Source organism: Pinus tabuliformis, chromosome 7 (genome assembly GCF_031772625.1).
Source record: "Pinus tabuliformis cultivar Carrire ecotype Pingquan chromosome 7, CPIR1, whole genome shotgun sequence".
NCBI classification, from domain to species: Eukaryota; Viridiplantae; Streptophyta; class Pinopsida; order Pinales; family Pinaceae; genus Pinus; species Pinus tabuliformis.
In genome coordinates, this window is record NC_142293.1 from 704,360,447 (window position 1) to 704,388,186 (window position 27,740).

The 27,740-nt window shown below is 40.5% G+C and overlaps 1 pseudogene; it reads right to left on the minus strand.

Annotated features, from left to right (window-relative positions):
* Positions 1–27,476, minus strand: part of LOC149249458 (ADP/ATP translocase 1, mitochondrial pseudogene) — a 42,805-nt pseudogene extending 15,329 nt beyond the window's left edge.
* Positions 27,477–27,740: the final 264 nt, after the last annotated feature.

The following is a 27,740-nucleotide window of genomic DNA, read 5'->3' on the forward strand; positions in this document are numbered from 1 at the left end:
AAGCAAGCCATGCAAGACATCACTGACACTCGGTCTGTTGAGGTGAGACCAACTCTTTGACATGATTTTGATGGTGAAGATGGTGAGATGATGCCAAGCTTGGTCATCCATGATGGTGTGCATGCACCCCATGTGACATCTTGCTGAAGTGAACTCTTGCCTCCGCTGCATCTGGGTGCATTGGTGTGGCTCCTTCATCCAACTCGTCTGCTAGCATGTGGATGGTCTTTTTGGTGCAACCAAACCGACAACACACTGATGCATAGTGTCCATGATGATCTTCTAGTGTGTGCTAGTGGTCATGTGCATCAATTGTCAACTACATGCTCCGCTCTAGTTGAAATTGCTTCTTGTCTTCGCCTTGGTGAGTGTGATGAATGGGTTGGATTGCATGCGTGCACATAATGACATTCATGTTGCTGAATCCCTTGCATGCGATAAAAAACACTACTCACCATGTCTGCTCTGTGCCAGCTGCTAAGATGGATCTATAACTTGTACAGGCACAGTTTCATCCATGAGTGCATGTTGCGTCTCCTATTGTTCCTATTCCTACTATAACTCATTCACTTTTCTATGCAACTCATGTTCTTCTTTGAGTTGTTGCTTCATCACATGAAAATTCTTCTTTGTTCCATTCTCTATCTTCGCACGATTGTGCCATCAACTCATAGCCTGAGTCTCCAAAGTTTCTTTCATCATCAGTGGATCTTCTTAAGTTTGCAACTTTGTTCCGCCTTCGTGTTGTCAACAACCTTCCTCTTGCACTCGTTGCATCCAGTATGCTGCCTTCAGTCGTTATTTATGATGTTGCTCGCTATGATGCTATTGTCGTCATATCTTGATGTCCTTATCTATGAACAACTTGACGTCTTCGTGAGTAGGAAAGCTCATAGACACTTGATCGACCACATCCCCAAGTATGCTCTAAATAGTTTCTTTAACTCTGCTCTCCTCGAAACCATTGTACCTGTACTACTAAGAGGAAGATATACACCTGCAATACCTAGAGTCATGGCAACACTCATGGCAAACAATCTGTCAGTCAAAAACCGAAATGAACTTGAGAACTGTCTTGCAACATACCTAGGTGATTGATCATGAAGGTCACACAATTTCTGCCAGGAGGTTGGGAGACTGACTACCAAGACTGCGCAAGGCATAGTCTGGACCGCTCAAAGGCTGATTGACTGTTGGAATTGCACAATGCACAGTCTAGTCTGGCTGTTGACTGCCGGAATTGCTCAATGCACAATCTCAGCTAGCAATGGCTGCAGGCTCAGTGACTGCGTTGCGCAATTTTCTGGGCAAGCAATCACTATCCCTCCAAAATGTGCAAAACAGTCTTGGAGGAAAGTGCCTAGGAAGAAATGCACATCCCTAGAGAGGAAGATAGAGTCTTCCTTCCCCAGATTGTGCAATGTTGTCTCAGTGAAGGCAGAGTCCGGGCCAAGGTTGGCTAGACTCACCAACGGGAAACTAAAAGCAAATATGACAGTGAATGCATGGGGACACTAAGTGAAAGTAGAAGTGATTGACAGTGCCTACAAACATTGAATGAAAGATTCAGTAAATAGATCAACATGCATGTGGGTGAAGCGAGTTGCCAAATCGTTGACCATTCGTGCAAAACAGTTTCATGCATGTGACAGCAGTGAGAAGTTGATGGAAACTAAAATGGTGCTAGTAGAAGCTAGTATGTATCAAAACAACAACAAGCACTCACTGAAATCAAGCAGACAATGTTCATATGAAGTGAAACACAAAAAGTGCCAGAAATGCAACACAAGACATGGAAAGTGGGCTTACCCCAAAAAAACTAAGCTAAATGTGCCAAGAACTCCTAGATGCGATGCGCGATGTCAGAGCTGCAAGGTTGATGTGAGGAATGAGATCTATAGCGTCTGGTTGATGAGTTTTGATAAATCGAGGCTGCGACATGCATGCTACAAATCTATGGAAAGCGACACTTGGTGGGAGGTTTCTAAAATGATCCTTCCATGTAACCTCCAACTACCAAAAATAGGTCCCTGAAATAAGGGATACCTTTCCATGATGCCTTGGGAGAAGAAATCCATGCATGCAAGTCTATTTTTCTCGGTCCTAGAGGGAACTGGTCAACTCAATTGCACATGTAAGAGGTTTCTCAACTACCGGTAGAAAATGCACATTTATGGTTGGGAGCTAGGCTCACTGCTTAGAAGATTTGCGCAATTTCTTGGTAGAGCAACTGACTGTTGCCTAGATTTGTGCAAATTCTGGGTTGAGCAGCCTAGCTAGGAACAATTTCATAATTTTCTAGGTGAAGCTTGTTCAGTAGAATTGCACAATTATAGGGCCCAATAGGCTGCCAGTCAGGATTGCATAATTTCTGGAGGGAAGACTGGTTGCCCTCCAGATTTGCACAAATTCTTGAAGGAGTTGCTCAGCTTGCTACTGGACCAAGTATGGATGAACAACCTGTGAGGGGAATGCATCAAGGTTTGATCGACGGACTGTCTTTCTGCAAGAAAATCACTGGAGCTTGTGTATTTGACGAAGAAAGACATGCTGGTGTGAAGGTTGGTAGGGAGGCTCCAAAATGAGGCTAAAGAAAAATTTTGGAGGGTGGTTGTAGCCGCTACAACATAATCATAGAATCCTCAAAGGCTAAAAGGGTTATGAAATTTTCTTGTGTAGTTATAGATAAACCACAAAATAAATAATATGCCTTATCTAAGTTGTTGGTTAACTTACCTAGGCCATAGGTGTAAGAGACTATTCATGCTCATCTACGATTATGGAGACTCTCACTGACTCTTATCACCCTTGTAGAATTAACATTATAAACAATATGTTTAGGAAATACTTTAACAATATAATTAGGATAATTAAGAGAAGGTGTCATCTTTTCGTATTAATATTAAGATGATGCAAATGATTGTGCCTTTTATCTATACATAATTTTCAAGAAAAACATCTATTATACTAAAATAATTATATTTTTTTATAAGGTGGAAATTAAACTAGAAATCAAGCGTTCACATAAAAAAGCTACATAAGTCTTGCTAGTGTTTTGCAAGGGATACCAACCCATAAATAAAAATGCACCCTTTGGAGGGATACAGTAGACAACTAAATAGTAAAATTAAAAATGACATGCATGCCTAGATCTGGACATTGGCCCATCTGACCATATGCAAAATAACCATCAAAAGGAAAACCATGAGCTTGATTCATCTGAAAATTAAGGAAGAGGCTTCGAGTTTGATCCGACCACTAGAACTAGATTTTGAGTAGTCATTGAAGGTCTCATTATGGCTGGAGGTATTCTGAGATGCTTCTCATTTCATCTAGATTGTGGTCCATTATGTTCATCTGACAATTGTATTACTTCATAAGCCTATGCATGTGGTCCAGAGTCTGAAGCACATCTCAATGGTACTCCTGGATATCTTGCAATGTGCGCCCTAATAAATATTTCATTTTCCAATCGAGATCCACACTTTCATGTATTGTATTTCCCTACTAAGCATATTATCAATGTATAATATCTAGCTTGACCATTCTTCCTGCACTTCCTGGTCTGAAAGGGGGTTCTTTGGGAAGGTTCCTCTACTTTAGATCTATTTATGTCAACCTATACATGTAAAGGGATCTATTCTTGATACTTGTTGGAAAAACCTGCCACCCTATTTTGGAGTTAAGAGTTACCTCTATGGCCTCTCTCCTCATAATACTTTACATTCCTCATTAGATTACCACTTTCCAGTGGCATTTTAGCTTCCTTTTTGACAATCTAAGCTAATGAATCTAGTTTGTATTGGGCTATTCCTAATTCCTCATTAATAATCCCTTGCCCCTATGTAGGCTCAAGGGTTTCCTAACACGTGAATCAAAGTCGAGCCTTAAGGGGGTTTTTTCTTCTATATCCTATGTCGGTTAATAACCTATTAGCTTGTGTAATGTATATAAGGTGGAGTCCCTGACCCTTTCCCACCCACATTATAGAATAATGATGTTTGTATCCATTGACACCTAGGTTTTCTCAGAAATTCTCCTTTTGACCGTTAACTTTCCCTGTACCAACATTCACTTAGTGTCTCTAGTGATTGGTTGGATTTCACACATCCCCATAGTCATGCCAGAAAGAAATGGTTTCCTGCACTCAAGTCCTTCTTTTCTACTTTGTCTTTGATTCTAAATGCCTCTTCTTGTGTCTTCCAAAATCATCCCCAACACCTTGTCCCATGTGCCTGTCACTCAACTAACCCCCTATAAGCTTATCAAAGGAGTAATTAAATAAATTTTCTCTTCTTTTTTCTGCAATTCACTGAGCTCAATAAAGTTCCCCCAACATAGGTAGTAACACATAAAATTGTTTCAAGAACCAAATATACAACCACAAAAGCTGGAATCGAATTGTTATTTACCTAAAGAAAACTGATGGAGAGAAAAACATAGTTTCCTCAACTCTTCCATAACTTTCCAATTGAACTCCCATTCATTCATCAAACCACTTCTTGGGGAATGGCCTTGATGTTTCCAACACTCCTAGAAATGTTGAGCTAACCCTCTTTCTTGACTACTCCCTTTACGTGACTGATGTCTCTTGGACTCACATCTCCTTCTTCTCTCATAGCGCCAATGCCAGTGTGTTTTTCCCAGGCAAGTCTAGTTAATTTCTCATAACATTGGATCTCCCTCCACTAAATAACATGTTCCCCATTTGTTTTCAACCTCATTACTTGTACCCTTTCCTCGGCATTGCTGCCGTACTCAAAGGAATTTCATTAATGGCCTTCTCCTCTCACTCTCCACACTAGTCTACCCAATCTTCCCTATGTCCATCATCCTGACCAATAATTACCGTTTATGATTTAAATACATGTGGATAACATTTGGTAGGGGCATGTTGCCACATTCCCCTACTTATTTGGCATGTTGGGGTGGTTGCAGCACAACCTCCACCCCTATAAAATTAACATTATAAACAATATGCGTAGACAAAACTTTAACAATATAATTAGGATAATTAAGAGAAGATACTATCTTTTCGTATCTGTATTATTTCTTTTCTATTAATATTAAGATGATGCAAATGATTGTGCCTTTGATCTATTCATAATTTTCAATAAAAACTTGTATTAGTTTTATTATACTAAAATAATTATATATTTTTTGTAAGGTGAACATTATTAACTAGAAATCAAGTGTTTACATAAAAAAACTACATAAGTCCCACTGGACTTTTGTAAGGGAAACCAACCCATAAATAAAAATTTACCCTTTTTAGGGATACCATAGACAACTAAATAATATAATTAAAATTAACATGCATGCCTAGATATGTACATTGGCCTATGTGGCGATACACAAATAACCATCAAAAGAAAAAACACAAGCTTGACTCATCTAAAATTAAGGAATAGGTTCCGTGTTTGATCCAACCACTAGAATTGGATCTACAACAGTCATTGAAGGTCTCATTGTGGTTGGATCTATTTCAAGATTCTTCTCATTTCATGCTAGCCTATGTTCCATTGCTTCCATTTAGTAGTCATAGTACTTCATATGCCCCTGCATGTAGTCTAGAGTATGAAGAAAATCTCATTAATACTCTTGGCTATCCTACAATGTGTGACCCAAAAAATATTTCATTTTCCAATAGGTATCCATGCTTTCATGTATTGGATTTCCCTATTGTACATGTTTCCAGTGTCTATTATCTAGCTCAACCATTCTACTTGTACTTCCCGGTCTAAAAGTGGGGTTCTCTGGGAATATTCCTCCCCTTCATATTTGGTTATCTTTGTGTATACATGTAAAGGGATCTGTTCTTGATATTTGCCAGAAAATCCTACCACCCTATTTTGGAGTTAAGAGTTGCCACTACGACCTCTCTCCTTATAATAATTCACACCCCTCCTTGGACTACCTCTTTCTAGTCACACTGTAGCTACATTTCTGGTAGGTTGAGCTAATGAATATGGTTTGTAATTTGGCTAATCCTATTTCCTCACTGATACTCTCTTTCCCCTGTGTAGGTTCAGTAGTTTCCAAACACCTGGATTGAAGTCTAGCCTTAGGGGGGATTTGTTTTCAATATCCTACGTTAGCTGATAACCTGTTAGCTCGTGTAATGTCTCTGAGGAGGAGTCCTTACCCCTTTCCCACCTACATTATAGAATCTGAGTGCTTGTGGCTATCAACACTCAGGATTTCTAGCAAAATCTCTTTCTTACCATTAGCATTCCCTCTACGAACATTCACTTGGTGTCTCTAGTGATTGGTTATATTTCCCACATCCCCTTAGTCACACCAGAGAGTAATGGTTTCCTGCACCCAAGCCCTTCTTTTCCACTTTGTCTTTGATTCATAAATGCCTCTTCTTGTGTCTTCCAAAATCACTCCAAGCACCCTATCCTGCGTGCCCCTCTCTCAGCTAACACCCCATAAGCTTATCAAAGGAGTAATTAAATAAAATTTCCTTGATTTTCTTAGCAATTCAATGAGCTCAAAAGAGTTCCCCCAACATAGATAGTAGCACATCAAATTGTTCCAATAACCAAATATATAACCACGAGAGCCATAATTGAATTGGTATTTACCTAGAGAAAACCACAATTTCCTCAACTCTTCCATAACTTTCGAATTGAGCTATCATTATTTCGTCAGACTGCTTCTTGGGGAATGGCATTCATTTTTTCAATGCTCCTGGCAATGTCAACCTAACCCTCTGTGTTCGGTGCTTCCTCAGTGTGCCCAATGTGTCTTGGACTCACATCTCCCTCTATTGTCATAGCTCCAGTGCCAGTGTGTTTTTCCCAGGTGAGTCTGTTTAAGTGCTTGCAACATTGCCTCTCCCTCCACTTGATAGCATGTTCCACATTTTTTTTTCAACTCATGGTCACTAGAAGGAGAAAAAGGAGATGACAGGATATCACTTGGATGCAATATTGTGAATCGGGATGTTATGTATTGCATCAAGATGAGAGTGAAAATAGGGAACTAGTACAAAGACTAGAAAGTTTTAATGGATACTGGTTCAAGATTAAATATTGTAAGTGATACAGTGGTTAGTGCACATTTGCGACGACCTACTGCATGTCCCAGAGTCACTACAGCCAGTGGTGACATTGCTACTAAAACAGAGGCAGAAATCGATGTATTTCTGACTAAAGATGTCAGAGTAAAAGTTGTATGTCCAATAGTTCCAGGTATGGATTGTGCCTTGTATCTTGGAACACCTTTCTTTCAGAACTTCGACAAGCATGGAGCCAAGCTTGACACTGCTACTCAAAGGTATGGATATTTTGTCAGCTTGAACAATAGAGAGATATTCTTTCCTTTCATCAATTCAAATGCACCAAATAGACTAAGAAGGATAGAGAGATTGGAAGGTCTATTGGCTAAAATGGAAATAAAGAAAGAATCTCTAAAGACAAATGAACTTTTAGATAATGGGAAATATGCTAAAGAGATAGCAGACCTCACTGCTAAGTTTAAAGAATGTTGTTCAGATGATCCTAATGCATTTTGGCACATTCATAAACATGAAGTTGAACTCCCATTAAAGACATATTTCAGTGGTAAACTCAGAAGATCCAAAGCAGTTCCAATGAATGAAGAATAGATGAAGATGTGCAGGGAAGAAATTAAAGATCTTTTGAAGAAAGGATTAATAAGGAAAAGCAAGAGCCCTATTGCTTGCTTTGCATTTTATGTCAATAAACATGCAGAGATTGCTAGAGGTAAACCAAGGTTGGTGGTCAATTATAAACCTCTAAACAACATTCTTGATTATGATGCTTATCCACTGCCAAAACCATCCTCAATTCTGGCCCAAGTATCACAATCCAAGATTTTCTCTAAATTTGATTTAAAGTCAGGTTCTTGGTAGGTTGGTATTAAAGAAGTTTGTAAGTGTAAAACAGCTTTCTCAGTTCCACAAGGGCACTATGAGTGGAACATCATGCCATTTGGTCTATTCAATGCACCTTCAACACTCCAAAGAATCATGGATGAGACGTTTGAAGGTATGGATGAATTTTTAAAGAAATACATTGATGATCTGTTAATACACTCTGATAACATACCAGATCATATCAAGCATTTAAATATTTTCTTGAAGAGGGTCAAAGAAATGGGTATTGTATTATTTACATCAAAGATGAAAATCTTCAAGACTATGATATATTTTCTAGGATATAATATCCAATATGGTTCATATACAGTAATTCAAAGAAGTCTCAACTTTGTGGACCATTTCCCAGACGAGATAACTGATAAAAATCAGTTACAAATATTTCTTGGAAGTCTTAATTATATTTCAAAATTTTTGAGTCATTGTGACCAGGACAGGAAATTATTGAATAAGAGACTCTAGAAGGCCCCAATCCCATGATGAAAACTGCACCCAAGCAGTAAGAAGAATAAAGGAAAGAGTAAAGAGCATTCAGCCTTTATCTCCAATAAGGGAAGAATGGAAGAAGATAATCATGACAGATGCTAGTCAAGCTGGTTGGGGTGTAGTCTTATGTCAAGAAAATTCAGAGAAATATGGTGGAAATAAAGAGATAGAGGTATGTCAGTATGACTCTAGACTTTGGGCCAAGAACCAGTTAAATTGGTCCAGTCTGAAAAAGGAATTGAGAGAATTTTGCCTCAGAATAGCAAAATTCAAAGATTTTGTTATTTACACAAGATTCACGGTAAGAAAATATTGTCAGGCTTTGAAATATGCTATTCACAAATGTCAATTTGAAGATGCAGCAATGGTCATATGGATCATGGAATTAAGCCAATATTCCTTCGATATAGAATTTGTTCCAGGAGATAAAAATAGTTTCACTAATATGCTAAGCAGAGAATTCTTGTCTAAGCATTCCATCTTAGCATTATCCTGTAACTATATCCGAAGGAGAGAAGATACAGTGTAAATAGAGACTCCTAATGGATGGATTGCATATGATTTGGAGCAGTCTCCACTTGATCTTGATGATGACTGGTTTCCACTAAAGGAAATTAGACATAGAGAAGGAATTCCATATCTTTGGAGAGAAACATTGCAAAATGAAATGAATGAAGAAGCTCTTGAGGCCTTGGAATATTTAAGATACATAGGTAGTATTTCTTATGTAATAGAAAGAGATGATGAAGATGATGATCGTGTTACAAGCTATCATATAACCTTCAGACGGTTCAACAACCATCTTGAAAGAGAAGATTTTGATGAAGACCGCCAAAGGGAAGCTTTTGATTCAGGTATGAATTTACAGAATTACCCATCTAACATGTTTTATGCTATGCAGTTTTCCTTTATCTTTGAAGGAATGACAGTTGAAGACATGGAGGAAGATGATCCTATTCCAGATAGGTTTATGGAATGGTGGAAAATCTATGGTTTATCGGCACTTCTCACTAAACCATATTCCCTTACAATGCTCAAGATTCCTGGTTTTAGTGGAAAAAGTATGCTCGTGACTGGAATATTTTATAAATCAATAAGGAATCTGATAGAGATCAGTGATCTTTCATTTCTGCACGGAATGAAAAGATGTGGCCATGTGCGTTGGTTTGTCACAAACCACTACAAAGTTAGAACAATCTCCTCCAGTACGAATTATGATGATTTCCATGGCTAGGTTGATCCAAGTGTCAATCCATTTCTCAACATCAACTTTACAGAGCCTCCGGACAAATATAATAATCAAGCATGGGAATCTGAAAAAGAAGTGAGGGTCCAGTACTTCTCCAACTATCTAATCGAAAGATGGAATTATCAACACTATACACTCCCTCAAATTGATTATTATACCTTGTGATGTGTCGTCTTTCCAACCGACTTTGGTTTTGGAAAAGCTTTCGTGGGTTCCCTTGTTTAGGAATATCCACTTTGTAATCTTTTGTACAAAAATGAGATTTGCATATCTCTACTTTATGTCTTTTCGAGCTTTTGTGGATTCACTCGTTCATGAATTTCCACTGTGTAAATCCTATAGTACAATAATTAAGATCACATATTGATGTTTTCTTTGTCCTAGATTCGGTCCCCGTATGCCAGTTGGCTTTTCAAAGGGAAAAGGGACGAGATAACATGAGCAGTCCACTCATACCCGAATCTGGTTGGTACATCTACTTTTGTTCACATGTTTGGTCCTTACAACATCTTACTTTTGTATATGACATTTCACGGATGTTTGTTCCCCTTGGGTTCTATAAATAAAACAAACTACAAGGTAAGACACATTCGGAGTTGGTCATTGAGAGTTTTAGAGTTGAGAGTCTAGAGGTCTGAGTGGAGTTTCTCTCTTGCTCTGCATATGTGGACAACCAGTCTAAACTGCTTGCATCGTGAGAAGAGCTCAAGTAATTTAGGGATTTGAGAAGTTTGCGCATTAGTGCTTGACGCTAGTGTGAACCTAAAGCGGCCGAATCATTTAGAATTTCTGTAAGTCTGTAAGTCTGTTGATTTTCGAGACTCAACCTGCATGCATGCCAGGTAGCCTACAAATCTCTTAAGCTTTTGGCTAAGACATATATGTTGAATGCTACTACAGTCAATCTGGGGAAGAAAATCTTAGTCCATTTCTGTAATTTTGTAATTCTCATATAATAAAGAAAGATGATTTCCGCATACCAATGTGTTGATCCTGTAAAAATCTATGTGAGAATTCATTCCCGGATGCATCTACTTCTGATCATTCAAAGAATACACCTGATGTCAATCTATCATATCATAGTGGATAGGACAAATCGTTGTTTGAAAATCCACTCAATAGTTCATCTGTTATTTCCAGAAATGCAGATTGTGAACATTCTTGCATCTCATCAACCCCTTTGTGTGATTCATCAGGTCATGAGGATGTCGATGAACTTATTGAATTCTCTAATCATGGCTATCATGATCTCTTTACCCCTTCATTCAATCACGACGTTGATTCATTCACTCTTGATCTTTCTAAGCCACCCATCTTCAATGATCTATCCATTAATGAAATGGAAACCCCATAATATGTTGAGGCACTTCAGCCCGAGCTAATGGTTTTTCCAGTTCCTCACTACCTTGAGGTCAGTTCCACTTTAGATCATAAGTATGTTAAAACACTGAAGTCTCCTCATCCTTCTCCTATTCACATTGAAGATCAATAAAATTCAAAGAATTCACATCATCCTCATGAATCACATGATCTTATCACTCATGCATTGGAGTAATAATACACTGTAAGCACTCTTGCTAAACATAAGTTGTCTTTCTTTCTTCTGTTTTGCCATTTTTCATGGTCAAAAGAGTGTACGTGCTTATCGTCTACATGTAGTGTGTTGCATAACCAGGATAGGTCCGCAGAATGTTTATCTTGAGCTTTTATTCTTTTCTTTTCTGTGGACATTTTTAAACTTGAAGCGTGTTGGTCTTCATTGTTATATCTTTCTTGTTTTCTAGTTTACATACTTACCTTTCTCGTAAAACATGCCTTCACCAACATGGGTCAACCAATGCGTTGATGGTTACATTGGAAATATCACTTTACATGAGTAGGCCCATGTGCTGTTTAGTTTAGGAGTAGGAGTAGCATTCTATTTCTTGTTTTGCTTTATTTTAATGCTTTCTTTGTTTACATTGTTTTTGTTGCTTGTTTTCTTGCTTTTCTTACTCGCATTTATTTAGCTTTACTTTTTATCTTTGCTTGTTTGTTTTGTTTTCTTGTTATGCACCCATAGGTTTAGTTTTGCATGAAGCCGTGTGTGGCTCTCGAGACAAGAAAGGTGAAGTGCAACAAGACTTGTATAACTATCAACACTTAGTTATATGTTGTCCTCTCTCTTTATGAAGAGATTGTTATCATTAGTGGATGATAACCTTATGGAAGATATGTCCTGTTCAAAGTGAATCTTGGTGAAAAAACAACGGTTTCACTTTTAACTAGTACCACCTACTCTAATCGGTTCCTTTGGGTTAACACTTGTCAGCTCAGTCAAGTAGAGTAAAGTGAGAGGGAAAAACTTAACAAGTATAGTTAAAGGTATATATAAAATACTTCTCTGAAGGGAAAAACTCTTATGCTCATAATAAAATAGGATCCCTCTTCCACCTATGAAATAAATAAGTTCCTATGCACAATTCTTTGAAAAATGAAAAAAAAAAATGAAAAATGAAAAAATGGATAAGGTGAAAGAAGAGAAAGGCTTCTTGCACAAAGAGGTGATGCAAGTAACTCCGCTAGGGTACTGACCAAGCTCGTTGGCAGCGGAGCTATGCTTGTGTTTCTGCGTGACTTCGTTAGGGCATTGTCTAGGCCTATTGGCAGTGGAGCAACACCAGAGATGAAACTAAGACTCTCACATGTATATTACTGGTGAGCCAATAGACCCCTCATCTCCAATTGAAACAACTCGGTTGACTTGGCTTGGTATGTATGCTGACCTATTAAGAGAATGATAGGGGTTATATCTTAACTCAAGCTTATTGTTGAAGCCATGATGATCTAAGAATCAGACAATACTTCTAGAGGAGTTAGACTCACTTTTCATGAAAAAGGTCCCTATTGAGAGTTGGAGTTCTACTCGTGAGTCACCAATGTTGTACAGACTACAACCACCCTCCAAATTTTTACGTTGCTTCATTTTGGAGCCTCCCTCCTTGAAATCATAGCAGTTATCCTGCACTAATTAGGTAATCATGTTTATTTTACTTCATCTATCACTTAACAACTTGTGTTCACTCACTTGTCTCATCTACTAACCACAATATGACCCAACACTTGGTTCACATCCAATCATTTGGTTATCGGGAAAAATTATGCAATCCCCTTAGGAATTGCGCAGAGCATCCTAGCAGCTGCCCTTCACTCCAGAAATGAAATAAGTAGGCCAATTGGCACTGTTATCCATAAATTCACATAGCAGGCTAGCTGAAACTGCTCTCCTGAAATGAAAACCGCAAGCCATTTGGCATTGCTCCCCATAAATGCGCATAACAGGCTAGCCAAAACTTCTCTCCAGAAATTCGAAGAGTAGACTAGGAACCTTGCTCTGAAAAATTGTGCAGAGTTGGCCTACTAGCCAAGGCCACTTAGCCTAGAAATAGTGCAAATTTTTTTCCCGCAGTGGCTATCTATTGCATGTGATGGTAGGTTGCTCGGTTCCTCTAGAACTGCACAATCCTTCCTAGAATTTTGGGTAGTATTCCTTGAAAAAGAAAAAAGAAAAAAGAGAAAAACCATCCCTATATTTTAGGGATCTATATTTAGAAGTGGGTGTTACATGAAAATTCGATTTTAGAAACTTCCCGCAAAGTGTCACTTTTTCCTAGATTTGTGGCATGCACGTCATAAACCCTAAGTTCACCAAATGTATTTAAATGGTGCCCTAGATCTCATTATTCACATTAGATCTTGGATCTATGGCATTCCCAAGGCATCTAAGAACCTTTGGCATAATCGGTTAAACTTTTCTGGGAAGTTTTTATTTTCATGTCTTTTGCCTCTTTTTCTGTGTCTTTTATTTCTCAGCTTGTGTGAGTGCTCTTTTCCTTATTTTATTGAATGACCACTAGTGTTTTAATGTGTTTTAACTTGTAGAAGTGTTTTTTTGAGTTTTGCATAACATTTCCTTAGTGTCGCATGCATAACATTGTTTCTGCACTCACAATCATTGTTGTGGCGACTCTCTTCATCAGATTCATGGTTTTGTCATTTGACTGATTTCTGCGCTTACCTAAATTGCATGCATGTCTATTCACGTAGATCTACACCATATTTTCAAATAAATTTAGTCATTCAAATTTTTATGTTGCCATTGGGAAGATCTGGGCTACCTTGACCGATATTTTGCTCCTCCCAGAAAGAACTTCGCATTCTTGGAAGTCAAAGCTCTGCCTTGCCTTAAGGAATTACATAGAGGTTGCCCACATTGACTCTTAGTTGTTCACTTTGCAATCCTGGGAGGTAGTTCCCCAGTCCTACCCACTGGAGCTACGCAAGGTATAGTTCCATCTAGAAACCCACGCTGACTAATCTACAAGTTGTGTAGTTTCAGTCGCTAGTCAGCCTCTCTAGATTGCGCATTGTGTAGTTCTAGTAAGCAGTGAGCCTCACTCGTAGCTGAGACTATGAAATGCGTGGTTCCAATTGACAGTCTCCGAGCCTCCCGAAGTCAATGCTACACAATCTTTCCTAACAGTCACTAGTTTTTTTCTTGATTCATTCTTCAGTTGTTTTACTTTTTTAGCCGACATTGCCTTACCATGAGTGTCTTCTCTGTCTCTAGGTACCACAAGTTTTTTAGGATCTTCTCAACAGTACAAGTATCATGGCCTCTGAGAGAGTTGGATTAAAAGACAAATTTGAAAGAAGTATTGCAAATGTGGTTGAGAGGGTGTCTATGAGCCTGCCCATCTACATAGACACACACCTATTCATTGAGAAAGACATCAAGATCACATGGTAAGACATCAACAGTATTTTCGCAGGCAACTTTGAGGAGAATGTGGAGGACCGACAAGTCTACGTAAACATCCATAAGTGAGGATTATACAAGGTTGCATGTAGGTATCCCACCTTCCCGTGCACAAATATGATCGACTAGATTGTCTCACACACTGATCCTGAGATGATGATAGTGAGAAGTGTCAGTGGAGTAAATATTCCTTCCTCCAGGACAAATATTATCAGTATATTTACCATTTTCCATAGTCGGTGAAGAGGATGGATGCACCATTCTACACTCCCAATAACAGCATGAACAACAGTTGGGTTGTTATGTTGGATTAGATGGAAACTAAAGGAAAAATTTTGAATTGGTCTGACACGTTGGATTTCCAACAAAAAGTGCATGTATCCAATCCCTGGAGTCCTCCCAATGATAAACAAGTAAGATTCTTCATTTCTACCTACCTACTTGATGCAATTTGTGCCCATCAATAGTTTCCTGGCATGGGTTGGGCATGCACACCTTAAGAGAATGTTATGAACGTATATTCAAAGTTTCTCTGAGAGTGCAGCTACCGAGGAGTTGTGGTTGGACTATCTGACCACTTCATTACCCCTCTATACATGATGATCTTTGAACATGATATGACTTTCATTTCCAAGGCCGCAATGGACGTGTTGCTGAATATTACATATTGGTATGCCTAACTCGATGGCACCTTCATTAAGATGTACAGTGTGGAAAAATCTCTGCATATGTTTCCTATGTTTTCCACAGACAAGTTGGTCATGCAAGAGATTTCATAACACATCTCAATAGGGTTATCAGCTAGATTTCACAAGAAGAAGAAGGCACCCTAGCCTATGCTTCCTTTGTGAATTGGATTATATGTGATCCAGAGATTGAAAGGAGTGAATTCCGAGGTCGAGGACTTCAAGAAGTTTAAGTTCGTCACCAAGAGTTTCAATCCATATGATACACATGGATTATGTAAGGACCATTGTGTGAGAGTATACTATTCTTGGATCCATGGGATGTTTCATTGGACAAAGGAAGACCCCAAAGATATTGATATAATTCCTCCAAGCTTGATGAATTGGTCAACATAACAGTAGAGTGACTATTAGCAATCAAGGTAGAAACACCACAAGGAACAACAACAACCACAACAATGAGCAAAAAACTTGCACAAAACAAAGGCAAGAGGAAGATTGTAGAAAGCGTAGAGGCAAAGAAAAGCTACAATTTTAAGGAACACCCACTTATGGAAAGAGTAGCTTTGGAGATATAATAAAATAGGCGATAGTGTGACAGTAGAGGAGTGTAGAGGGAGAGATATAAGTAAAGGCTAGAAGAGATGGAGAGGAAGTTGTAGGAAGTAGAGCAGAAGCTCAAACAAGCACAAGAGTTGTGCAGGAAGAGAGAAGGAAGCGCAATAGGTACAGGAATACGAATAGGAACAAGAGGAAGTGCAAGCCACACAAGCAACGCAAACTGCATCGATACAAGTTGCAAACTCAAAACCAACAACAGATGAGGAACATGGTGAACAACTGTAGGAACAAGAACCTTCTCACTAGGATGAACCGATAGTAAAATAGATGGACGTGGACATGGAGTAGCTGGAATAGGATCAGGACATCGACCTCATGCCAAAAGCGACTGAGGTCACCCCACAAGATTCACCAGCTCCATCAACAGAGCAAGTACCAAGTGAGAAAGGGGATATTGTTCTCCTTGAGGACAATCTAGGAATAGATGTGTATAGGATAACCTTTGATGAGTCACAACACAGAGTTGTACCAGCACGTAGACCGCACACCTCGGATGATCATGCATCACCTGTGCACTATGAAGAATGGCTGATTGTGTCAAATGTCTGAAAACATTTAGCTTCCTTGTTCGATGCTACAAAGGCTTATGTTGAAGCCATGAGCTTGAGTGTGAAGTTCTTGATAGCAGAAAATGAGTGCATCGCTAAGGAATTGAAATAAGCCAAGAAGAGAGAGGAAAAATCAACAGGATCTGCCAGATCAGAGATGAAGAAAGAAATATTAGCTGAATTATGATATCTTGAGATAGTCATATAGTGGGTGTATGACAAGTTTTTCACTATGCACAAGGCATTCTTACATCTATATGGTCATAAGAAGCGTTGCACCAAGATAGCGCAGACACTCACTGATATACATGTCGTCGTTGATCATGTAGCAACATGGAAAATGAAGTACAAGGGATCACTGCTTGACTTGCACAATATGATGAAGCTGCAGGTATAGTTGGACAAAGCAGGTATCTAGAGCCTGATTCAGAACTATGAGGAACTCCCTCTTGTCATCACCAATATCATGGTGAGAAAGTATGGCACCTTGTTAATTGGAATGCTCACCGAGGTCAAAGAGAATAAGCAACTCCGATTGAAACTCGACACGTACTTTCATGAGTTGATTCTTATGGCCACCAGCACAGATTTAGAAGTCAGTGCAAAGACATGTAGATGTATATCGTCGGTCTAGCCTTTCTCAGGAATAAGTTGCGTATGTTATAGGATGAGTTGGATAGAGGTTCCAAATCAGTATACCAAGAAGCAATGGAGGCAAGAACTCGCTTCTAGAAATACATCATCAAAGAGTATACAGACACCATCGTGCACTATCAAGAAAGGCATCAGTTCACTAGGGATCACAGAGAGGGTGTTGATGAGTTGATCTTTCCGTAGCTTTCTGAGTTAGGTGTTGTCTTGTCTAGCTAATTCAAGCCCATTTTTGTCCCACACAGGTATATGTGGAAAATTAATATTGTAAACATGATGTAAACTGAAATTCCAAGTGTCATTAGTGGAATGAAAACAATCATATGTAATGTAACAAGTTATGTAATGAAGTTGAAGAGTCGTGAGGGTCATCCAAGAGTCACAAAGGGGAATGTCAAGGGTCACCCCACCCTTTGTTATAAATAGAACCTCATAACTCATAGAACAGACTTTTGGGAGCCAAGCTTTTGTTAGGAATTTCTTAGAGAGGGTTTGCAGAGTATGGTGATGAGCCTTGGGTTCTCCACAGTGTAGAGAGAGTACATCTCTTTTGAGGAGTAGGCGATGTTGACTGTAATGTTTCACTCTTGGGGCTCGTGGCTATCATGTTTGTATGTATGGATGGAACTTTCACTTTTATATAATATGACAAAGCCAAAATGTTTTCATGCATATGTTTTTATTTTAGTTGGACTATTGTGGTTTCTTTAGCAATGTATGTTATTTAACTTATGCATTCATGTATGAAATACTTTGTATATTATTGTATTAATATTGTTGGAATCGTGTTTTTGGTTTAACTAGTCACCTTGGATTTTGGACTATTCCGCTTCCAACCCATGATGTCATTTTTCTCACGTGTTCCTTTCAGGCTGTGTACTATTACATGCTTCTAAGGTACGCACTTCCTTTTCCCCTTCATGTGTTAGGATCTCCCCATACATCTCTCTTGATTCATTGTAAGGTCACACACTTTCTTTCGATAAACATATCATACTTACCTCTGTGCACTATCGCAATCAAGGCATAGCTTTACTACCCACTGCTAGGAATCCTACTCCAAATGGTCTGAGGTCTAGTTGAAACTTCTTATCGACGAGATCCCCTTAAATGTTGGTGGGTCCAACACCTTCAAGATATCCCAAACTAAAAAATCCTCTTGTAAGGTTCCTTCCATCATGCTAACTGCCTCCCGAGTCATAATTTTTATAACCAATTAAGTGGGCATCATTCCTCCTATAATATTTTGGGCATTAATGGATTTTTCCTTGCAGTTATATTAATATATGGCATGCTTATATCTAATGATCATGCTTTGGTTCCAATTAGAATTGAATGAGAACATTTACTGCAAATCATATGTCTAGTCAAGTATTTACCAAATACATTAGTGAGCCAATCAGCTATCTATACTTTGAAGGATGCACAAGTCCCAAATTGGAATTCCTTATTATTTTCAAGTTTATAATAATCGAGGTTTTCATTGGTTTATAATCCATCATGTCAAACCTCTTCAAGAATTTTATCACATTCTTTCCTTGACCTGGATAGATCTGATGAGCCCCGACTTGGGTAACGTATTGGGCTCATTTTACCTAATTGTCCTTATTCAATCCTCCATTTTTCATAGATTATGCATGTTTTTCTAGTATGTTTATGTTATTTGAATGAATAAGGGTGGTAACTCTACCAAGGAGGCTAATACGTGGTCATTTTAGGTTTTTTGGACAAATTTTGGAGCAAAACCAAGAAATTATGGCCCAGGTGACAACCATGCTTGAGGTGAGGATTCGTAGGGAGGTTGTCTGTGGCATTAAATGGCCCTTCCTCGAAATCTCCACCCTCAACTCTGAACTCAACAGGCCACCAAAACAAGTTCTAAAGGCAGCCAAGCAGCTTTGGAAAGAGTGACTGTTTACTGTAGTTGGAACAGGCAAGTCCCTTGAATCTAGGAGGACTGCTAGCCCCCTTGTATTGTATCAATAAGAAGGCCTCAGCCTTCGTAGTTTACTTTCGGAACTGTTGGTATTTGCACTATAGTGCTCTCCTTTTTTAGCTCGTTGTTCTTAGCTACTTTTGTACAACTTTCTTGTGATGATAATTTTTGAGTAATGAGAAGCAACTTTACTTGGCATCAGATCTGAGTTCTTTATAGGAGCCTGCAGCTCTTGGGGTTGGGCCCAACCCGAGTGCTAATGCCTCCTTTACGTATTGTTATTTGTTATTTATGCATTTGCAAAATTATTTATGTTAAGTAGATTAAATCTTGTTGATTAACTAGGTCACTGTTAATGGTTAGAAAGACTTTTGATGCTCAGATTTAGTTGATAGGTTGTTAACATGGAAAAGCCTCAAAAAGGGGCCATCAAACATCTCTGGTTTCACCTCTCCCTCAGTGGGATCAGGAGCTGGGATCAGGATAACCTTGCTGCCCACAAAAACACTGATTTTCCTTTGCCATGCAATCACTAGTGTTTGATTTTCATGTGTAGAAGTTGGTTACAAGTTCAGACTTTTGCTTTCTTAGTTACATGAGTTAGAATACATGGTTTCATTGCAGTTCAACTTCTGTTCATTCTTTTTACTGACAGCTAGATTAGATTAGGTCAACGTAACTAGGTATTTGATTTTACAAGTCTTCGTTGGTTCAGTTGGAAAAACGACTTGCAGAGCACCTGTACCACTTCTCTACCTGCCCATACTTCATCAAACCCATCTGCTCCATCCCTTAGCTCAGCTTCTAGCCTTATGTTTGCCATTTGCTCACATAGCCCTAGTTTTTTTGTGCATCATTGCTTCAGTCCTCTTTGAACAAATCCAACCATTTACATCTGTCCTCAACTCCATCCACCAAGTGCTGGACCACCTCCAACCCTTATCCTACCTCCATACCACTCCTTCATCTTTTTCCATCCATCCATCCTCCAAAATCCCATTTCTGAACATCCTGTAGAAAGTTACAGAACATATTGTAGAAAATCACAGACATCCTGGAGAACCCCTGTAGACTTCCTGTAGAAGCTCACAAATGAGGTTTCTTGATAGCCAAACTCTGTGAAACTCTCTCGAAGGGTGTTAGGGACCCCTTAGACCCTCTTTGAACCTTCCCGACCTCATCCAAGCATTTCCTCTTTCCAATCCACCTCTGCACAATCAAACAGTCAAATCGCATGCATAATAATTTTGGCAACTTATCCAAAAATACAAAAGGATGTTTTTTCAGATGTTACTGTAGAAGTATCTTAGACACATGTATTTACCTTCCTAGAAGTCAATGGCATTCCTTTTAGTAGCTTGCATCCTCTTTCTTGCATCGGCAGGGATAACTGGTAAAATTAGGGTTTGCTAGGGTTTACGTTTCCTTTCAGCTTTCTAGTTTCTTTCTGCAAGTAGATAAGCCCTCTTTGAGTTAGATTTCTTCCATCACTTAAAAATCTTCTTCTCAGAGCTCATAGAAGTTGGCTTAAGCCCCTAGCAAACTTGTGCTAGCTGACCAAGTGACAGCTATGGCAAGAGCTAGTACTTGTGTATACAGCATCGTCACTTCCAAGTTTGTTATGAACTACCGGGTTGATAAAAGTAAAGAAGGGAGTCCCAGGAGTTGTAGCATTATTGCTGCAATACTGGAGATCACCACTCTTTTTGACACCATTACCAGGGAAGCGTCAGAGTATTTGTGATTGCTACTTTTCTTCTATCTTCCTACTCCAATCCTCTGCCAAGAAGTTTATTTCATTTCCATTCTGCAATTTCATTTCTGCAAAAGTAAATTAGACATTTCCTGCTTTCATAGATTAGCCTTTCCATTCCACAATTTCAATTCTGCAAGCGTAGTCTGGCATTTCATTCTCTCAATTTGATTTCAGCAAAATAGATTAGTCCTTTCCTGCTTTCATTTCAATTCCACATTTTCATTTCTGCAAGATAGATTTTAGTTAGTTGCAATTCCATCTGTTTCAGTTTTGCAAGTACAAGCAGAGAAAAAAGAAAAAACAACCAAAAATTCTTTCATGCCTCGTAGGAATAGAGATAATACCGGAAAATTCCTACCCAACGCCCCCACCACTTCACTGAGTCACCCTTCTCTCTTCTTTGGTGGCAGTGATCCAGAAGAGCCTATAGGTGAACCTCCTGAGATATACGAAGATCCTATAACAGAAGAAGAGCAACAAAACATTCCTTTTTAGACCATGGATGACAAAAGAAATGGTAGAGACGATGACGAGAGAATAGAAGGTACCTTTCCATCCAAGAGACCAACGGGGACATGAAAATGAAGAACATAAGTCCCTCAGCCTTACCTCATTTCCATGGATTGACCACTGAAGACCCTGATACCTTCCTGTTTAAGTTTTCTGTCCTTTGTCGAACTTATGACTATACAGAAGATGAGAAAAAGTTGAAACTCTTTCCTTCTACCCTCAAGGATGCAGCATTACGCTGGTTCATTGGGTTACCTGGAAATAGTATCACTACTTGGGCTCAGATGCAACAAGCCTTTAACAACAAGTACCGGGATTACTGTAGGTCAAAGGAAACCAAGGGAGAAATCTTTCGGATGACCATGGGAAATGATGAGTCTTTAGAGGACTACAAGGAAAGGTTCCAACTTAGCTATAAATGGGTCAGGTGCACACTTGACCCTGAATCTCTAAAGCTGGTTCTGCTCCGAGGAGTCCCTGAAGACCTCCTAGATACCCTTCACATGCTAGCTAGAGGAGACATTTACCAACTACCTTATGAGGACATAAAGACTGTGTTTAGAAACCACTCTAGGGCAGCCCGGAAAAGAGGTAGGGGGAATCCACTTTCAGCTAGTACTACCTTCTCCAAGCATGAGTTTGCTAATCAGATGGAAGACCTCAAAAGTGAGATGAGACAGACCATTGCCATGCAACTTGATACTTTCCAAATCCAACAAAAGCAAGAGGAAGCTGAGAGGGCTATGGCCATTTTTTGTCCCAGATGTACGAGGAAGCACCCTAAGAATGAGTGTCCATTGCACTCAGTAGAGGTATGTTTTGTTTGTGAGGAGAACCACCCCTCAAACCAATGCCCAACCTTGCCCGGATTCAAAGCCATGTACCAAGGGACTGAGGCACCCACTGAACCTCTCCACTTCCTCAACGAAAGGAGGCCACATGGACCCAGACCTTACCAGCAGGGCATGCAAGGGCCATCCCAAGCTTATTATAGTCCCAACCAATCTGCTTACATGCCTTCTTGGGGTCCCCCTGCTCATCCTTCCTAGTCTGCACCTCCTTCGTGGTCTTATCCACCTCAATACCATACTCAACCCACTACTCATTCGTTTCACTCACATGTCCAGCCACAGCCTTAGTGGAATGCACCTCAACCGGGGTGGAGGCCCCAATACAACTCTCCTCCCGCCATTTTGCCTCCACCATCGGCTCAACCACAACCATTACCTCCTTCTCCTCCAAGGCAACCCCAGATGCCTGCTCAACCGAACCCGAACCCCAACAACCGACAGGCCCAACAGGTATACACTCGGGAGACAACATGTCCTACCTATGCTGTGAAGATCCAGGAGATCAACCTGCGATCCGGGAAGACCCTTCTAGATCGCCAACCTCCTCCCCCAGAGGACGAGGAAGAGAAACAGGAAGGTGAACCCAAAGCCATTCCACCCTTTCCTGAGCGACTAACAGTAACCACGCAACCAAACCCAGAGGAGACTGAACTTCTGGGAGAACTGAAATAGTTGTGTGTGAAAATACCACTTCTCCAGGCCATCAAAGATGTACCGATATACAACAAACTGATTAAGGAGAAGTGTTTCAGGCACCCAGGCAGGTGAAAGAGAGATGCCTCGACTATCGATGTCATCGGACAACTGTCCGATCTAATGTTGGGGCAAGTAATCTGTCCAAAGTATTTGGACCCTGGGAGTCCTGTAGCTGATGTCCACATCAATGGCACCATAATTCCCCATACCTTGATTGATCTAGGGGCTGCCATTAATGTGATGACCAAGGACACCATGCTCAAACTCAACCTTCAGAATTCCTTAAGGAAGACCTCGACAGTCTTGCAGTTGGCAGATCGCTCCACTGTGACTCCCGAAGGGATTATGGAAGATGTCTTGGTCTCTGTTGACTCTTGGGAGTACCCTGCAGACTTCTTGGTCCTTCAGCCAAAGGCTAAGCTCACTGGATACCCCCTCATTTTGGGAAGGCCTTGGTTAGCCACTGCAGATGCTTACATTAGTTGCCGAGCTGGAAGCATGACCATCAAGAATGGGCCTATGTCCAAGCAAATGGTTCTATATCCTCCTGCCCAACCTATGCTAGAACATGACTTACCACTCTGGTTGGAAGAAGGAGATGAGGATGAGGTCTACTTTGCACCATTGTGCACAGTAGAAACCACTAGGGGAGATCCTCAAACCGAGGATGATTTGATTGAGATTTTGATTCAGAATCCACCTCCCAGTGCACTGTCCTTAGAGGAATTGGTAGAGGATACCCAAGCCATCACCTTAGTGGACCTCTGTGTGACTTATCCAACCTCTCTCAGAGTTAAGAATGTGGAGTTTGGTCCCGAAAGAACTTTAAAGATCATCTCCTCCCTATCTCCTTCCCAGGAGGAGCTGTGTAGCTTACTGAACAATCATTTAGATGCTTTCGCTTGGAGCTATAAGGAGATGAAAGGAGTCCATAATTCGGTCTGTACCCATCACATCTACATTAAAGAAGATTGTAAAGCGGTCAGGCAGCCTCAAAGGAGAATGAATCCAACCCTTAAGGACATTGTCAAAGAAGAATTGCAAAAATTATTGGGTGCAGGATTCATCTATCCTATCTTCGATAGTGAGTGGGTCTTGCCTCTAGTGCTGGTGCCCAAAAATAACAGGAAGTGGAGAATCTGTGTAGATTACCAAGAACTTAACAAAGCCACCAAGAAAGACCATTTTCCTTTGCCTTTCATAGATCAGGTGTTGGATGGACTGGCAGGGAAGAAGTTCTTCTCTTTCCTAGATGGGTTCACCGGGTATAACCAGATCCAAATTAGGCCGGAAGACCAAGATAAAACCACCTTCACTTGTCCTTGGGGTACCTTTGCCTACCGAGTCCTTCCCTTTGGGCTATGCAACGCTCCTGCCACTTTCCAGAGAGTAGTATTGAGCATCTTTTCTGAGTTGGTCCATGATTCGATAGAAATCTATATGGATGACTTTACTCCTTAGGGTCCAACTTCCAAGAAGCATTGACTAATCTGGGAAACGTTCTGACCAAGTGCATTGAGATGAACCTGTCCCTCAGTCCCGAAAAATGTGAATTCCTGATGATTGAAGGGACCGTGCTAGGTCATACCATTTCTCGGCAAGGATTACAGGTGGACCCTAATAAGATTGATATCATCCAAAAGATCCCACCTCCTCAAAAGGTAAGAGATGTTTGGAGTTTCCTAGGCTTAGCAGGATATTATCGAAGATTCATTAAAGACTTCAGTAAGCTAGCCTCACCTTTGTTTGGACTCTTAGGGAAAGATGTTGAGTTTAAATGGACTGACAACTGTCAAAGGGCACTGGATGAGTTGAAGGATAAGCTGGTGTCCGCCCCGATCTTGAGAGGTCCAAACTGGGCCCTACCTTTCCACATCCACACTGATGCCTCGAAAAAATCCATAGGGGCAACCTTAGGACAAGTTGAGGAGAAACTCCCATATGCCATATACTTCGTCAGCAAGAACCTGTCCAAGGCAGAAATGAACTATACTGTAACCGAGAAAGAGTTCCTGGTTGTAGTCCATTCCCTAAACAAGTTCAGACACTACATCACTGGTTATCAAACATTTGTACACACTGATCATCTTGCGATTAGATATTTAATGAATAAGCCTGATGTCAATGCTCGTACCATTAGATGGTTACTTCTATTGCAGCAATTTGATTTGTCTATTGTCGACAAGCCAGGTAAGGAAAATGTTGTTGCTGACTTCTTATCTAGATTGGACTTGCCTACAGGTGAAGAAGGAACAGTGGATGACCAGATGCCAGATGAACATCTATTTGCTATCTCAGTGCTCTCTCCATGGTTTGCTGATATAGAAAATTACTTGGTCTCAGCACAGTTCCCTCCGCATCTATCCTCAAAGGAGAAGAGCAAAATTGTAAGGAAGAGTGACCCGTTCACTTGGATCGGGGGCAACCTGTTTAAACTTGGCCCAGGTCAGATCTTGAGACATTGTGTTAGGGAGGAGGAAGTCTTTGACATCCTCCTAACCTGTCATGATGGACCTTCTGGAGGCCACTTTGCAGCAAAAAGCACTGCCTTCAAAATTCTACAGGCATGTTACTATTGGCCTACTCTTCATCAAGATGTCAGAAGATACATCAGCCAGTGTGACCGATGTCAGAGGATGGGGAAACTGATTCTAAGGGATGAAATGCCTCTCCAACCTCAAGTGACCTTCGAGCCATTTGAGAAGTGGGGCATGGATTTTGTGGGTCATATCAACCCTCCTTCAAAGCAATGGTCTTAAATCATTGTGTGCACCGACTATCTGACCAAGTGGGTAGAAACAAAGGTAATCAAAGCAGCAACAGAAGAAAAGGTGGCTGAGTTTCTGAGGGAAAATATCTTCTACAAGTATGGCTACCCAAGAGAATTAGTCACAGATCAAGGAAGCCAGTTCACCTCCAACCTGATTGAAGATTTGCTCGCACATCACAAGATCAAGCACAAGACTTCCACCCCCTATCATCCTCAAGCAAATGGGCAGGTGGAAGTCACTAATAGAGCATTGGAAGGGATTTTGACTAAGGTTGTGAGCAGCAGCAGAAAGGATTGGGCAAATTGCCTAGTTGAGGCCACTTGGGCCTACAACACCACTTGGAAGACTACAACCGGTTTCACACCTTATGAGCTGATCTACGAGAAGAAAGCTTTGCTGTCCATAGAGTTCGAGTACAATACATTAAGGGTGGCAGCTCGGCTGGACCTAGATCTTAGCCATGCTCAACGTGAAAGATTATTGCAGCTGAATGGATTATATGAACAAAGAATGTAGGCCCTCCTCCACTCAGAAGTAGTTCAACTCCAGAGGAAGATATGGCATGATCGGCACCTTAATGAAAAGCAATTCCAGCCAGGAGATTGGGCACTGCTGTATGACTCAAGATACAAGGATTTCAAAGGAAATTTGAGGACAAGATGGTTAGGACCATATACAGTGGAGAAATGCAATGACAATTGTTCAACCCTTATCAGGACCATTGATGAGGAAGCCATCCCCATGCTTCTCAATGGGCATCGATTGAAAATCTACAAGAAACCCCTTTAAAGGCAGGAGTTCATTGAAACTGTGGAAAAATCAGTTCTAGAAATAGAGCAGGGTTCTGCCTCTGTTCCGACCACACCTTGATCATCAAAAAAAAAGAAAAAGAAAAAAAAAGGAATAAAAAGATCCCGGGACGAAAACCTCTATGAGGCGACCATGGCAGGCAGTGAGGGTGAAAACCTCAGGGAGGCACCCCTGCCGTCTCTCAGAAAATAAAGAATTTGAATAAAAAGATCCTTGGGTGAAAACCTCTCTGAGGCACCCAGGGCAGATAGTGGGGGTGAAAACCTCATGAAGGCGCCCCTGCTGTCTTTCAAAAGAAGAAAAAGAAAAAAGAGAAAAAGAAAAAGAGGAAAGAGAGAAAAAAGAAAAGAAACATGTTTGATATCTGAAAATTATTGCAGGTTGCAGGAAATACAGTGCAGATACAGAAGGTCGCGTAAAATGAGGACAGGGGTCCGTACCAAGTTACCAGACATCCTCACAGACACTCCCTCCATGGCCACTCACTTTTTCCAGGATTTGGACACATTCGGGTCAAGATTCAACCTCCTACAGGAAGTTTAAAGGCTTTCTACAGGAAGTTCTGCATTTCTACAGGAAACATCCTGTAGAACCTTTGGGCAGGCCAAAATTGACTCTAGAGAGGGATTTAAAGCTTGAAATCTGTTGAGGAGGCATGCAGCCACCCCTTTCTTCCATCCATCACCTGTTTCATCTCTTTCCACCGCCACTACCACAATTTGGTCTTATATTCCTGCACAGTCATGCAAAAAGTCATGTTTTCCTTAGATTGCAATTTTTTTCCAAGGGACAAATCAAGTACATGAAGGTTCGCATACTCTACCTATTAAAGCTTCATTAGGACCCTTCAATCGTGAATGCAACCCTGCTCGTTTCAGCATGCAGCCCAGGAGGAGAAGCAGCTACAAGGTGTCCTACAGGAATCCTGTAGCAGCTGATCCGCCTGGAATACACACTATGGAGTCAATAGCAGCTGAAATCAACACACGAGGCATGTAACTAGCTCCGATTGAACGTGAACACCTACTTGACAGCTGAGAAAAGGCAGAGCAGTGCATTCAACATTCACCACCAGTGGATCAGGTCCCGAAGCGTTGCATGCAACATCAAAAAATGAACGAAGGAATTCTAGCGCCTGTGCACGAAGCAGCAATGAGCAAAGCCATCGTTCCATGTCCGAAAACCTGCAGATCACGTCCATGGCCACACAGGTAAGTACCTAACCTTATTTCGTCAAATTGCATAAACTATACTATGAAACTTACATGTTTGTGAATGGTGCGGGTTGAACAAATTCGGTGGCTAGTCAACTGGCCACCCACAATCAGTGGGATGGCCTCGTTGGATCCGAATGAGCTCAGTTACGCTTGAATATACCAAAGGAATGTGGAGCCGACACGTGGGAAGTGTCCAGTCGAGGAAAATTGGCGGATTTGCAGTGAAATCAGTGGATAGGCAGTGATGA